Source organism: Delphinapterus leucas, chromosome 12 (genome assembly GCF_059928025.1).
Source record: "Delphinapterus leucas isolate spDelLeu-1000000601 "Yukka" chromosome 12, BTC_Dleu_Yukka2, whole genome shotgun sequence".
NCBI classification, from domain to species: domain Eukaryota; kingdom Metazoa; phylum Chordata; class Mammalia; order Artiodactyla; family Monodontidae; genus Delphinapterus; species Delphinapterus leucas.
Window position 1 is genome coordinate 69,445,314 of NC_143140.1, and position 13,181 is coordinate 69,458,494.

Sequence of the window (13,181 nt, forward strand, 5' to 3'; positions counted from 1 at the left end):
GGCTCACGGGCCCAGCCGCTCCACGGCATGTGGGATCTTCCCGGACCGGGGCACGAACCCGTGTCCCCTGCATCGGCAGGCGGACTCTCAACCACTGTGCCACCAGGGAAGCCCCTAAACACTTTTTATGTATAACCTTATTTATCCCTCTTAACAATGTGGTAGGTTCTGTTAATTATTATTATCTTCAATTGACACGAGGCAGTGGAGGCACCAAGAAGATGCAGAAGTCCACATAGCTGTATGGGACACAGTCACGTTGCAAAGCCACACAGTAGATTCTAGGGATCATCCCCCATAACCCTCTGCTGGAAGGCTCCCCACCACGCGCCCTGATGACGATGGCATCCTCCTTAGGCAGGTCTCCAGACACACTAAGGCTGCTGGGATCCTCTTTTTCACTGATTTATTCACTAAATAGATATGTATTGAGCACCTACTCTGTCAGGCAGTGTTCTAAGGGCTTAGCTCTGACAGTGGAAAGGAAACAAACTTCCTTCTTTTAAAGGACCTCTTCTCTTAGAGTATTTTCTCTACCACATTTGTCCCTCTTGATTATAGCAACAATTATTTAAGGGGAAATATTAGGTCTCCAAAATGTAAACACTATTCTTGATACCACTGCCAAAGCATCTTAATCTTCATGTAAAAAATTAGTTTCAAAGACAAATAAATGATAATACCTCAGAGGGAAATGTCTTAAAAGATAAGTGTTGATCAATATATTGAAAGACAAGCATGTTCTAGTCAGTTGAATATTCTCTTAATTGGGAATTGCCAAACACAAATAGCCTGGTTTGAAAGAATTATAATAGAATCAAAAATTCCTAAAACAAAAGCTATTTGAGACGTAACTTTTAGTTTTTCTTCAGTGACTCATGACTTCTCAGAATCTTAGAATTCTTCAGAGTCAATTATTTTTAATAGCAATTATTACCTGGAACTTCAAAACAATCTTTGTGAAGACTTTAGCTTTCTTATGTGTAAACTTCCCATTTGCTGAACTTGCACAGGCCAGTGGTACTACCTGAGACTTTGAAAATAATCTAAAGCAGTGGGTTTTTATTTCAGCTGTTTGGAAATGACTAACAGAGTAATACAATGGATGAATTTCATCTAACATTAATAGTTGGGTAAGTAAAAAGCACCCACTATATGGAAATTAGTAAGACATGTCACTATAGTCTTATGACAGGAATGCTCTCTTAGAGTATTTTTGAGCTACCTATTTAACAGCTCTTACCACCTTAAATCACCCATTGGTATTATGTTTTAAGTGTTTTAAATAGAGAAGATGAAGAGAAGGCACATTATACTCCTTTAAATGATAATTAAGAGGCTCTGATAACCATTTACCAATGATATTAATGGCATGAATATTAAGGAAGGGTGACTCAAGGTGATTTAAGGACAATTTAAATTGCATATGAAAGATGAAAACTTGAGCTGAAGTATTAAGGAATTCTTAAATTCTACTTCTTACATTATGGAGTGGAATTTTAAATCAGGATGAGACATATGTGCAAAGCATCAACAAAATAATATATATATATATATTTTTTAATTGAAGTATAGTTGATTTACAATGTCACGTTAATTTCAGGTATATAGCACAGTAATTCAGATATATATATATATATATATTCTTTTTCAGATTCTTTCTCCTTATAGGTTATTACAAATTATCAAGTATAGTTCCTTGTGCTATACAGTAGATCCTTGTTGGTTACCTCTTTTCTATATAGTAGTGTGTGTATGTTAATTCCAAACTCCTAATTTATCCCTCCCCCACTTTCCCCTTTGGTAACCATAAGTTTGTTTTCTATGTCTGTGGGTCTATTTTTGTTTTGTAAATAAGTTCATTTGTATCTTTTTTTTAGATTCCACATATAAGCAGTATCATATGACATTTGTCTTTCTCTGTCTGGTTTACTTCACTTAATATGATAATCTCTAGGTTCATCTGTGTAGCTGCAAATGGCATTATTTCATTCTTTTTTATGGCTGAGTAATATTCCAGTGTGTGTGTGTGTGTGTGTGTGTGTGTGTGTGTGTGTGTATGTGTATATATATATACCACATCTTCTTTATCCATTCATCTGTTGATGGACATTTAGGTTGCTTTTATGTCTTGGCTGTTGTAAATAGTGCTGCAGTGAACATTGGGGTGCATGTATTTTTTCAAATTATCGTTTTCTCTGGATATATGACCAGAAGTGGGATTGCAGGATCATATGGTAACTCTATTTTTAGTTTTTTAAGGAACCTCCATACTGTTCTCCATAGTGACTGCGCCAACTTACATTCCCACCAACAGTGCAAGAGGGTTCCTTTTTCTCCACACCCTCTCCAGCATTTATTGTTTGTAGACTTTTTGCTGATGGCCAATCTGACCATCATCAAAAAGTGATACTTCCTTGTAGTTTGGATTTGCATTTCTCTAATAATTAGCGAGGTTGAGCATTTTTTCATGTGCCTATTGGCCATCTGTATGTCTTCTTTGGAGAAATGTCTACTTAGATCTTTTGCCCATGTTTTGATTGGGTTGTTTGTTTTTTTGGTACTGAACTGTATGAGTTCAACAAAATAGTATATTGTTAAAAGAACATTAAACATTAAACAAAAGAACATTAAAATCACTTTGCTGTATAAAATTAAATGCCAAATGACAGTATCATGTGTGCACATCCCCTGATGCCAAACTTAGTCTTCCTCCTCGGAACTAATGAAAATCAATTTTGCTTTTATTCCCATCTTATGTCAATAGAATATAAGCTACACAAGGAAAGAAACTTTATCTTGTTCACTGCTGTATCCTAGTGCCCAGAACAATGCTTTGCACGTGGTAGGGGCTTGACAAATATTTGTTGAATGAATAAATATATTATTTAAAGTGTTTATTCAAAAAGACTTGTTACTATGGATGGCATATTCTATTTTTACTAAAGTTAATTTGTACATAATATGCTGACAACGGTGGCTGAAGGTTTGCCTTGTTACAAGAAGTTTTTCAAATAAGAGTTGAGTAAAGAGTATTTTCATGAAGACTAGCAACATTATGTGGTACAGCTACCATATTACATATATTCCATTCTAAAGTATTCGTATTTGTGACACAGCATTAATACTTGAAATGCAATATATAGGATATATTTTAGCAAAAGGAACATATGTTCTTTGTAAGGAATAAAGAAAATTAAAACATATGACTGGGGCTTCCCTGGTGGCGCAGTGGTTGAGAGTCCGCCTGCCGATGCAGGGGACACGGGTTCGTGCCCCGGTCCGGGAGGATCCCACATGCCGCGGAGCGGCTGGGCCCGTGAGCCATGGCCACTGAGCCTGCGCATCCGGAGCCTGTGCTCCGCAATGGGAGAGGCCACAACAGTGAGAGGCCCGCGTACCACAAAAAACCCACAAACATATGACTGCATCATCCTTTGCCCTTAAGCTGTATTTTCAAGCCTACAGCCTTCGTTAGTATGTATCATTTATAGCACCATTTCCCAAAGTGTGATGTACATACCAAAGGCTACACAAGAAGATCTTCTTGTTACAGGAAGATCTTTTCCTTTAATAGTTACATATTTATTTTAATGTACTAGGGAAAATGTAACTAGCACATCAAATCTATTTTTTATTGATACCAAATTAATACAAGATACACTTAAGTAAAAATGAACTCACTTGATTTAAAGAAAGGTACTAGGTACACAGTGGTGTAAGTAGATATGGTAAAGACCATAATAATGTCTGGTGGATGAATGAAACTGGGGGAGACTCTGACTTTAGTTCTTGCTTGGAGCAAGACACATGCTGCATCCTTATGAGGACCGTCAACAGACTGAAGTCTGTTGCTTTACCACCTTCACCAGCTAAGTTTTTATATGGTAGAATGGCTTTTAACCTTCTCAGACTCAGTGCTTCCATTTTATAGCACATAATTTATAATGTCCTCCTATACTACCTTGAAACGAAATCTGTAACCTACTTTGTTCACGTAAGTTCGAAAAAAAAATCAATCTAAGGTCCTGGCTGTATTAGAAAGCAAAAATACAATACAGGCAACATGTGACTTAAATAATGTTTTCAATATGTAAATCCTTGGGGATAACCACCTTAGAAGGCACAATGATGTAGTCAAATACTGCATCTCCATGCAGGATCGCTGTGAATGACAGCTACTACTACAGACTGGCGCAAGGGTGTTACGTAGGTAACGCAATCCAACATCATAAGCAGTTTTGCCACTGGTGATTTCCCAAGATGGAGAACAACTTCTGATAAAGTCCTGCCCACCACCCCTCCCTGCCAAAATTACACTCCTCCCTTAATTTGCATAGTAGTTGCATTCCTGAAAAAGGAATATTAAACTTTGCAAAAGAATATTTTGTGCTTATATGTAAAACAAGGAAACAGGAGTAGCTTCCAGGTTCAGATAATTATAAACAGACTTTTCACCTACATGAATACCTGAGTGGCCGTTGAAAAGTTGGAACAAGATACAGGACAACTCTTTGATGTGTGGAACTATCCCACACCCTTCAGCACATCCAGTGTTCCTGGCTCCCTTCCACTGAATTCCGTTCAGGCTCTTTCTGTCGTTGTGGTGACCAAAAATGCCCCCAACATTTCCCAAGTGCCTCCCACGCTGATCTCATAAATCCAGTAGCACTCCTGGGTTTCGTTGTTTAAGCTCTTCACTGCTAACTAATGGGTAGTCATTAATCCACTTTGAGCTTTCTATTTATCAGTGACAGCATTTGGTTCTAAAGTATCTTAAATATAAAACATTAGCTCTATGGCTTCTAAAGCAACTATAAAAATATTCTATTTTGTTATTATTACAGGAGTTTTATTGTTTACAGCTTGTTAACTGTAAAGTTTGTTGGCTTACAGTTGGTAGAGAATAAGTACTCTTAACGTAAATTTCAGAGAGTTTGGTTGCTTTTACGAAAAATATTTCAGAGTTGGGGCTCCTGAAAGAATCTGAAATTCAATATAGCTAGAAATCTGGTTACTGAAAATCGGATACTTTCTGAATTATCTAAGCCTCCTAGGGCTGCAAATTTTGACAGCATAGCTTTAAAAGCAGATTCTTGGCATAATTTTGAGTGGGTTTTGACCAAGTCATGCTGAGAAATTTGCAACTGCAGCATTCATTGGGATGTACAAGAAAGAGAAAAAAAAAATTAATGAAAACTTTCCAGGGTGAGGGACCTTAAACTTAACTGAACTTCTGAACTTTACGCCCTGTTGTGATCTTTCTGACACTTTGAAGAATCGTTCTGGAGAGTCTCCAGAGAGCACACTCCTCACTCTTCATTCTTAAACAGTGTGAAATCTGTCAACCCAACCAGGTCATCAAGAGGGCAGACTGTGACTTGTCATACAGAGAGGGATGTTCTCTAGGACACTGAAGAAGCTGGGCAGATTTTGCTTTTTACCAAGAGCGAGACCCTGGCTTTTTGAGAAAGGGACTGATTTCTATACATTGGGAAAGCTGGCTTAGCACATACACTTGAATCAAACACAAGCTACCAAAGTGACATTTGACATCCATCCTCTTAATTCTTATCAGAAAGCTGATCATTGAAAACAACTAACGGAGCTTTATTTGCAGAAAATGGAAAGTTTAAAACACCTCAGCTGAAGCAGAACCTGATTTTTTAAAATTATTAATTCTATTGTGGGAGACAAAGAAACAATATCAGTTACTGAGAGGTGGGAACTCTTGATGCCTCTTCTACTTGTTCTAGGTTTTTGTTGTTTTGGTTTTTTTTAACTGAGTTCTTTAACCTTTTCGGTACTCTGTTTCTCTGCTTATAAACTTGGAATAAGGATAGCTATTATTAGTTCAGGGTTTTGTTGTTGTTGTTGGAGAACTGGGAACTCTGGGCAAAATTACCAAATCGATGAAGTTTTTCTTCGACTTTCACACCTTAACTCATTCCACTGTGCTAAATGCTGGGGATTAAAAGGTCATTAAGGCATAGCTCCTGCCCTCAAGGAACTAACATTTTAGTGGGTGAGAAAACAAGTAAATATGACAATTCTGCCTTGCATGAATAACTGCTTTGCTGAACATAGAGGTGGGGTTGCTATGGGAACCCAGTGCAGAACACCAGCCACCACTGGGAAGGATGGAGAAGACTTTCCAACATCCTCTATCTCCTCTCTCAGCCTCTCCACCCCAACTTCCAGCTCTCCCCAAAGCAGAGGCTGCCCTTCTGAGATAGAACCCCAAGCTTGAGACTGTTCCTTCTGCCCCTTCCATCAGAATCTATCTGTTTGATGTTGCCTATCTAATTGTGAACTAAGTCAAGCTAAGGTATTCATTGATTGGTTAAGTGACTCTTCCCAGATGACAGTTGCATTCTGACTAGGGCTTTCCTTACCCATTCCACTAATCTTTATTGAGCATGCACTGTGTGGATTAATTTCAATTCTTTTACCCAGAAGACTGATGAATGGGAAAACCAAGGCTTGAGCCTGGTAAGCTCAGTATAGACCAAAGCCTCTTTCCTTGGAATTACACTCTTTTATCACAGTCTGTTGGCTCTGCCTAGCTAGATAGCCCCACTGGCTGAGACTCCAAGTAGAGCGGTAGGACCGTGCTAACACGGCTCATCTACGTGAAGAAGGGACAAGTGCTGGCACAAGCACCATCATGGCGTCATAGCCGCTCCTGGAGACCCAGACACCCTGAGGGCACTGCTTAGTTACCAGCGACACTAGCTGCCTGCTAGAAGGGCAGCTGGAGGTCCCAAGAGAGTAGAGATATCACCCTCCAAAGCCAGGGTTCCGGTTTTCGACTATTACTGCTGTGGAGGAACAGGAGTGGGCTCCCCTCTTGACAGGGAACTCTCTGAGGGAAGAGGCCATGTCATCATCATCCCTCACCCCCAACACCACCCAGCGTCTGGACCAAAGTAAACCCTTATTTAATGTTTGGAGAAGGAAAGGAAGGAAGAAAGAAGGAAAGGGAAAGGAAGGGGAGGGAAGGAAAAGGAGAGATGAGCTTTTGAGACAATCACGGACAGTCCTCCTCTGGGTCTCTCCACAAGTCCTTTAGCTGAACTGATTCCACAGCTGTCATGTCTCTGCCTTCCCTCCCTCTCTGCCCTTCCTTCAGGCGCATAATTAAACTCTTTGCTCTGAGCAATCCAGTGCTAATGAGCAACGATAGGGAAGGCAAGAGAAACCTCAGCACAGACACTTCATATACTTCTTCGTGCATTTCTTTGTCACTCCACTTTCACTCCTTGCTATTTGCATCTCCACAGCTCCTACTTGAGTGGGTTTTTCTACAGCTTTACCAGGTTGTACGTATATTCACTTTTTTTTAAACACAGGCTGCTATAAGCTTGTTTTTAGAGCTCTATGGACTCTATAGTCCTAAGAATAAGAACATATTTCTTACTGACTACTCTACCCCTGCAGTTAGGCTTCACCTCATCTGGAAGAACATGCAAGACCCAGTCCATTGCCAGGAAAAACATGACCTCATTGGTAGGAAATCGCAAACCCATGTGGGACTCAGAGGGTGCTACAACAAATTCCTTACATTTCTTCTCAGATTGGCTTTCGTTAGTACAGAGACCACCTCCAACGGGTGCTTGTATGTCCCTCCTCTTTTTTTTTTTTTTTTTTTTGCGCTACGCGGGCCCCTCACCGCTGTGGCCTCTCCCGCCGCGGAGCACAGGCTCCGGACGCGCAGCCCCAGCGGCCACGGCTCACGGGCCCAGCCGCTCCACGGCATGTGGGATCTTCCCGGACCGGGGCACGAACCCGCGCCCCCCCGCACCGGCCGGCGGACTCTCAACCACTGCGCCACCAGGGAAGCCCTGTCCCTCCTCTTTTGACCTCCCTTCTTCGTTCCTTTTCTCCTGCTCTGTCCTCTCACCCTCTCCACCCTGCCACGTCCCCTACGTACATCCCAGGCACCATCTAGCCTCTATCCCTTGTGGAAAGACAGGCTTCTGACTCCATCCAGGGCAAGGGGCAAAGTGAATCATCATATTCTTGAGCGTAGAGCCCACTAGACAAATAATCTTTCTCTTGCTCATATTTTCCACTTTATATGATAATTTTGAGGCATTTTTATATTGAAGTATCCCTTACCCACCACAGCTGAAGTAGAAACAAAAGTAATGAAGGTGATGACGAGGCCATCCCACCGCCTTCCTCTGAGTAGTTGAGGGCAGAAACACTGTCTTGAAAATTCTGTGGATTCAAGTGCACAGTAGCTTGCACAGAGTAAGTGCTCAATGAATATCTGTGGGTGGAGCTTTCCCAGTGTTTACCACACTGCTTAGATCTAAGCACCAAGAGAGACTCAGAAAAAAACCAGCCAATTCATGCCTAAAGGACTTCATTTTCATTCATTGACACCTACCAAAGGATATTAGATATTTATTAAATAACCATTCCTGGTTAGAATATTATTTAACATTATAGAGGTAATTAGAAATATTTAGAAAACACATAAAAGATAGATGTGTCTTCTAGAGGGAAGAAGACAGGAGAAAAGGAGAGAAAGCCCACGGGCCATGTGAAACAAGTGTAAGATTACACTCTCAGACCACGTCGGAATCAGCAGACGCCCTTCAGGTAAAAATCCTAGGAGACTTTAAGGCCCGGCTCAGAAATGGTTAAACACGAGGCCTGTGTGCATCCTGTCACAGTTTTATTTTGAGCAGCCTGTTTGCCCAAGTACCTCCCACTCTTTCCCTTCCCCAGAAACTGCCGCTCTGTTCTATGTACACAACAAAAATGTCTTTTCCAAAGCTTGAGGTACTAACCAATGTCTGTGAATTTCTTTGTGTAATAACATAATAATCAAATCACATTTAAGTCAGTGTCAGTAATACATGTGTTTTCAATTTTAAAACCCACAAGTGATTTATTATTTACCTCCCAATATTCCATTTGTACATTTAGTGAGAGAAACAGGAAAGTTACACACAAAGAATCACTTCCAAGTTTTGCTATGAATTTATTTCTCTGGTTGTTCTCTAGTTATTTTACAGGTTGTCTTTCAATATTAGCCCTACAGTATTTCTCACTCTGACATTCCTGTTCAATGATACCGATTTTAATCTTCAACGTTTAAATCTTTGTTTTTAAAACACTTGTATTTATGAATTACATTGAAGTGTCCGTCTTTTGCTTTTGTTTTACTATGTTTTTAAAAAAGGAAGGAAATCTGAGATTCCTTGAGTATTGATGCATCACTGTGCCTCAGGGAAACTACGATCCCATGCTGGACTGCCACATGTCCCCTATCCTTTGTCCTTTCCTGTAAAGAGCAGAATATAATGAACAGAGCATCTTGAAAGATCAGATAGACCAGGGTTCCAGTCCCTGCTCTGCTACTTATCAGTTGTGCAACTTTGGATAAATTAGTAAACTTTTCCAAGTCCATTGCTTCATCTGTAGAATATACCTAGTAATACCAACTTCACAATACTCACTTTTCTGAAAATTAAGTAGGATGACATATGTAAGCTAACTAGTAGGTGCTCAATATTTCTTAGTCCCATCACCCCCTTTCCCCAAGCCCTGTTTTTGCTTGGAATAGGAGGCCAGGGGTGCTTGTTCTAGATTAAGTATATCAGTTATACCTTTGGGGACAGTTCAGGTACCCATGCAAGTGGACACTGGAATAACCATCTAAAACAATTCCTTCTTCTCTCTGATCTAACTCAATATGAAAATCTATAGCTTTCCATGGCCTGTTAATGGTGTGAGTCTTAGCGGGAGCGTTTCCTTAACAGTGTCCTACACCAAGAGCTGCCGATGTGATTACAACTAAGATCCACTGTAACCCATAGACGGCCATGTGCCATAAGAGACAAATCTCAATGTACAAGTAAAAATCTCAAGCTCTGCTAAACTACAGTGGATATTTGCATTTAAAGAGTTATATTCCACCTTCATATAATACCCACTTGATTCAATCCATTAAATCAGAGGATCCACTCAAGCGAACTATAATTCAAGCAGCTATCGTAACCCATAAAGAGAAAGGAATTCACTTAGATGCACTCCCTTTCCAAAGAATAAAATATAAATGATCCTTTTCTGAAAGCTTTTGGAGATCCATGTTCCTATCCAGGCCTCTACTAATGGGTACACTTAGTACTAACCTACCACTATTCTAAAGATATACTTAAAATCGTTTCAGAAAACCCAACAAATTCAGAGAAGAAACAGAAGTTCAAGTTCTTCTGCACAGGAGATCACCCTGTTATTTGTTGTGTAAGATGAATGAATCTTCCCTGCTCTGGACAATTCATTCAATTCAACAACTCTGTGGTGGTATCTATCATGAGAAAGATAATGTGCCACAGGAGAAAAGAAAAACAAAAAGTTTATGTCTCAACCAGTAATCACCTTATTCCATAAAGAGTATGTGAGATATATATATGTATACAGATATATATGCACAATGGAATATTACTCAGCCATAAAAAAGGATGAAACAATGCCATTTGCAGCAACATGGATAGACCTAGAGATTGTCATGTTAAGTGAAGTAAGTCAGAAAGAGAAAGACAAATGCCATATGATATTACTTATATGTGGAATCTTAAAAAAATGATACAAATGAACTTGTTTACAAAACAGAAATAGACTCACAGATACAGAAAGAAAAGTTATGGTTACCAGCAGGGATGGGGTGGAAGGGGACAGGGAGAGATAAATTAGGAGTTTGGGATTAACATATACACACTACTATATATAAAATAGGTAAACAACAAGTACCTACTGTATAGCACAGGGAGCTATATTCAGTATCTTGTAATAATCTATAATGGAAAACATTCTGAAAAAAGAATAGATGTATATATGTGTATAACTAAATCACTTTGCTGTACACCTGAAACTAACACAACATTGTAAATCAACCATACTTCCATTTTTTTTAATGGTTAAAAATTAATAATAAATACTCACCTATTCCTTCATTCCCTCATTCAATGAACACCTTTTAAGCCAGCCACCATACTGTACAGACATGATCCTAGCCTGACAGGGCTCACAGTAATGTGTGCAGCAAATGCTACATAGCAGGAGAGCTAAGAACGCAGGTTACTCCAATACCAACTGTAAAGCATTAGGGGGACTCACAGAGGATCTGAATGCATCTGACTGGGAAGTGAGAAGGAATTACTTGAGGTGGGCTATTGAAAGGCTGATGGCATTTCAATAGATGGAGATAGTATTCAACTGAGAAGGAGTATGGGAAACATACAGAAGTTTGAGGGACCTGGCAGGGGAAAAAACAGCAAAAACAGAGACCTATCTATCTGCAAGGGGACTGGTGGGAGACAAAAATGGAAAACTAAGTTGGCATCACATTGTGGAGGACCATGAATACCAGAATAAATATTATAAATATAACTAAGTAGACATTGGGGAGCCAGTGAAGAATTTGGAGTGGGGTGGGGGGTGCTGACATGGTAGGAGTTGAGCTTGGGGAATAAATCTGTCAGTGGTAGGTGAGAGAGATTGGAGGGGACAACTGGAGACAATCAGAGGGTTAGTCTACTCTCCTGGGGCGGGGAGTGTAGAACCGGCAGACAGAGTGAAAGGCGAGGAGCAGACGTACATTACAACACACATCTGGAATTTCTGTAGTGAAATATAACAATCCAAACACATATCACCAGATAAAAGACCACACTTACTTTAAATATATGCTGAGAACTAGGGAGTTAATGCAGCAGTTTTTAACCTCTGGAGACTTAGAATCGACTGAAAGTTTGGTCACCTCAATTTGCTCACCACAAACCATTGCCCTCAAAATTTGGGATTTGCTAAACATTTCAAACTCTGAGAAGCAGAGGGTTCAATAAAACCACATTGTGCCTGGCACATATTTCTCCTTTAAAACTGAGGAAATTTGATCTGCTTACTAATTCATTTAAATTTCATTCAAACTGGGATTTTGAAAAACCTCTCTATTACCCAGAGAAATCTTAAGAGCTTATTTTTAAAGACTTTTTCCCTCCTTACAAAAAGGAAATAATAGTTTTCCAACTATCCCTGAACCCCAGAAGTTAGAGATTCGTAATCCATGGGTTGGAATGGAATTTTTGGTAGGCAAAACAATAGACTAAAACCAGCACATTTTGCCAAAACCCAGTTCATTGGATGGTTGAGGAGGACAAGAATTTTGACCCTCTTGAATACTTTCTGAGCACGTTTTCTAGAAATGAAGCAGCAGGTGTGGGTACAGTGAACTGGGGGAGTTTATTCTATGACTCATATCAGCCATATTGGTTTTCTCTTCACTGTCAAGAACATAAAAGAGAAATGGCAATTTTTTTTTTAATCTTAAAACAAGAATTTATTATTGCTTATGAGTCTGAGGGCCAGCTGGGTGATTTGGTCCTGGCTGGACATCTGCAGTTGACCCTTCACTTTTGTTCATTAAAAAAGTTTTTTAAGTGAAAATATAATACACACACAGAAAAGTGCACATACCATGAGACTGCAGCCTGATAAATTTCCACAAGCCGATCACACCAGTGCAACGAGCACACGGATAAGCTACAGCACCCAAGACTCCCCTAGTGTCTCCTTTCAGGTGTTTACCTTCCAAAAATAACTACTGTTCTCAACCTGTCACCATAGCTTGGTTTGAGAAATGGCAATTTTAAAAAATAAACATGGGAAATATAGATCAATGGCACAGGATAGAGCCCAGAGATAAACCCACGCACATATGGTCACCTTATCTTCGATAAAGGAGGCAAGAATATACAGTAGAGAAAAGACAGCCTCTTCAATAAGTGGTGCTGGGAAAACTGGACAGCTACATGTAAAAGTATGAAATTAGAACACTCCCTAACGCCATACACAAAAATCAACTCAAAATGGATTAAAGACCTCAATGTAAGGCCAGAAACTCTCAAACTCTTAGAGGAAAACATAGGCAGAACACTCTATGACATAAACCACAGCAAGATCCTTTTGACCCACCTCCTAGAGAAATGGAAATAAAAACAAAAATAAACAAATGGGACCTAATGAAACTTAAAAGCTTTTGCACAGCAAAGGAAACCATAAAGAGGAAAAGACAACCCTCAGAATGGGAGAAAATATTTGCAAATGCGGCAACTGACAATCTCCAAAATTTACAAGCAGCTCATGCAGCTCAATATCAAAAAGAC

At 39.7% G+C, this 13,181-nt stretch overlaps 1 protein-coding gene across 1 annotated transcript in view; it reads left to right on the forward strand.

Moving 5' to 3' along the window:
* The window catches only part of PDE7B (phosphodiesterase 7B), a 158,286-nt gene that overhangs the window by 79,533 nt on the left and 65,572 nt on the right, over positions 1-13,181 (forward strand). The window lies entirely within an intron of this gene.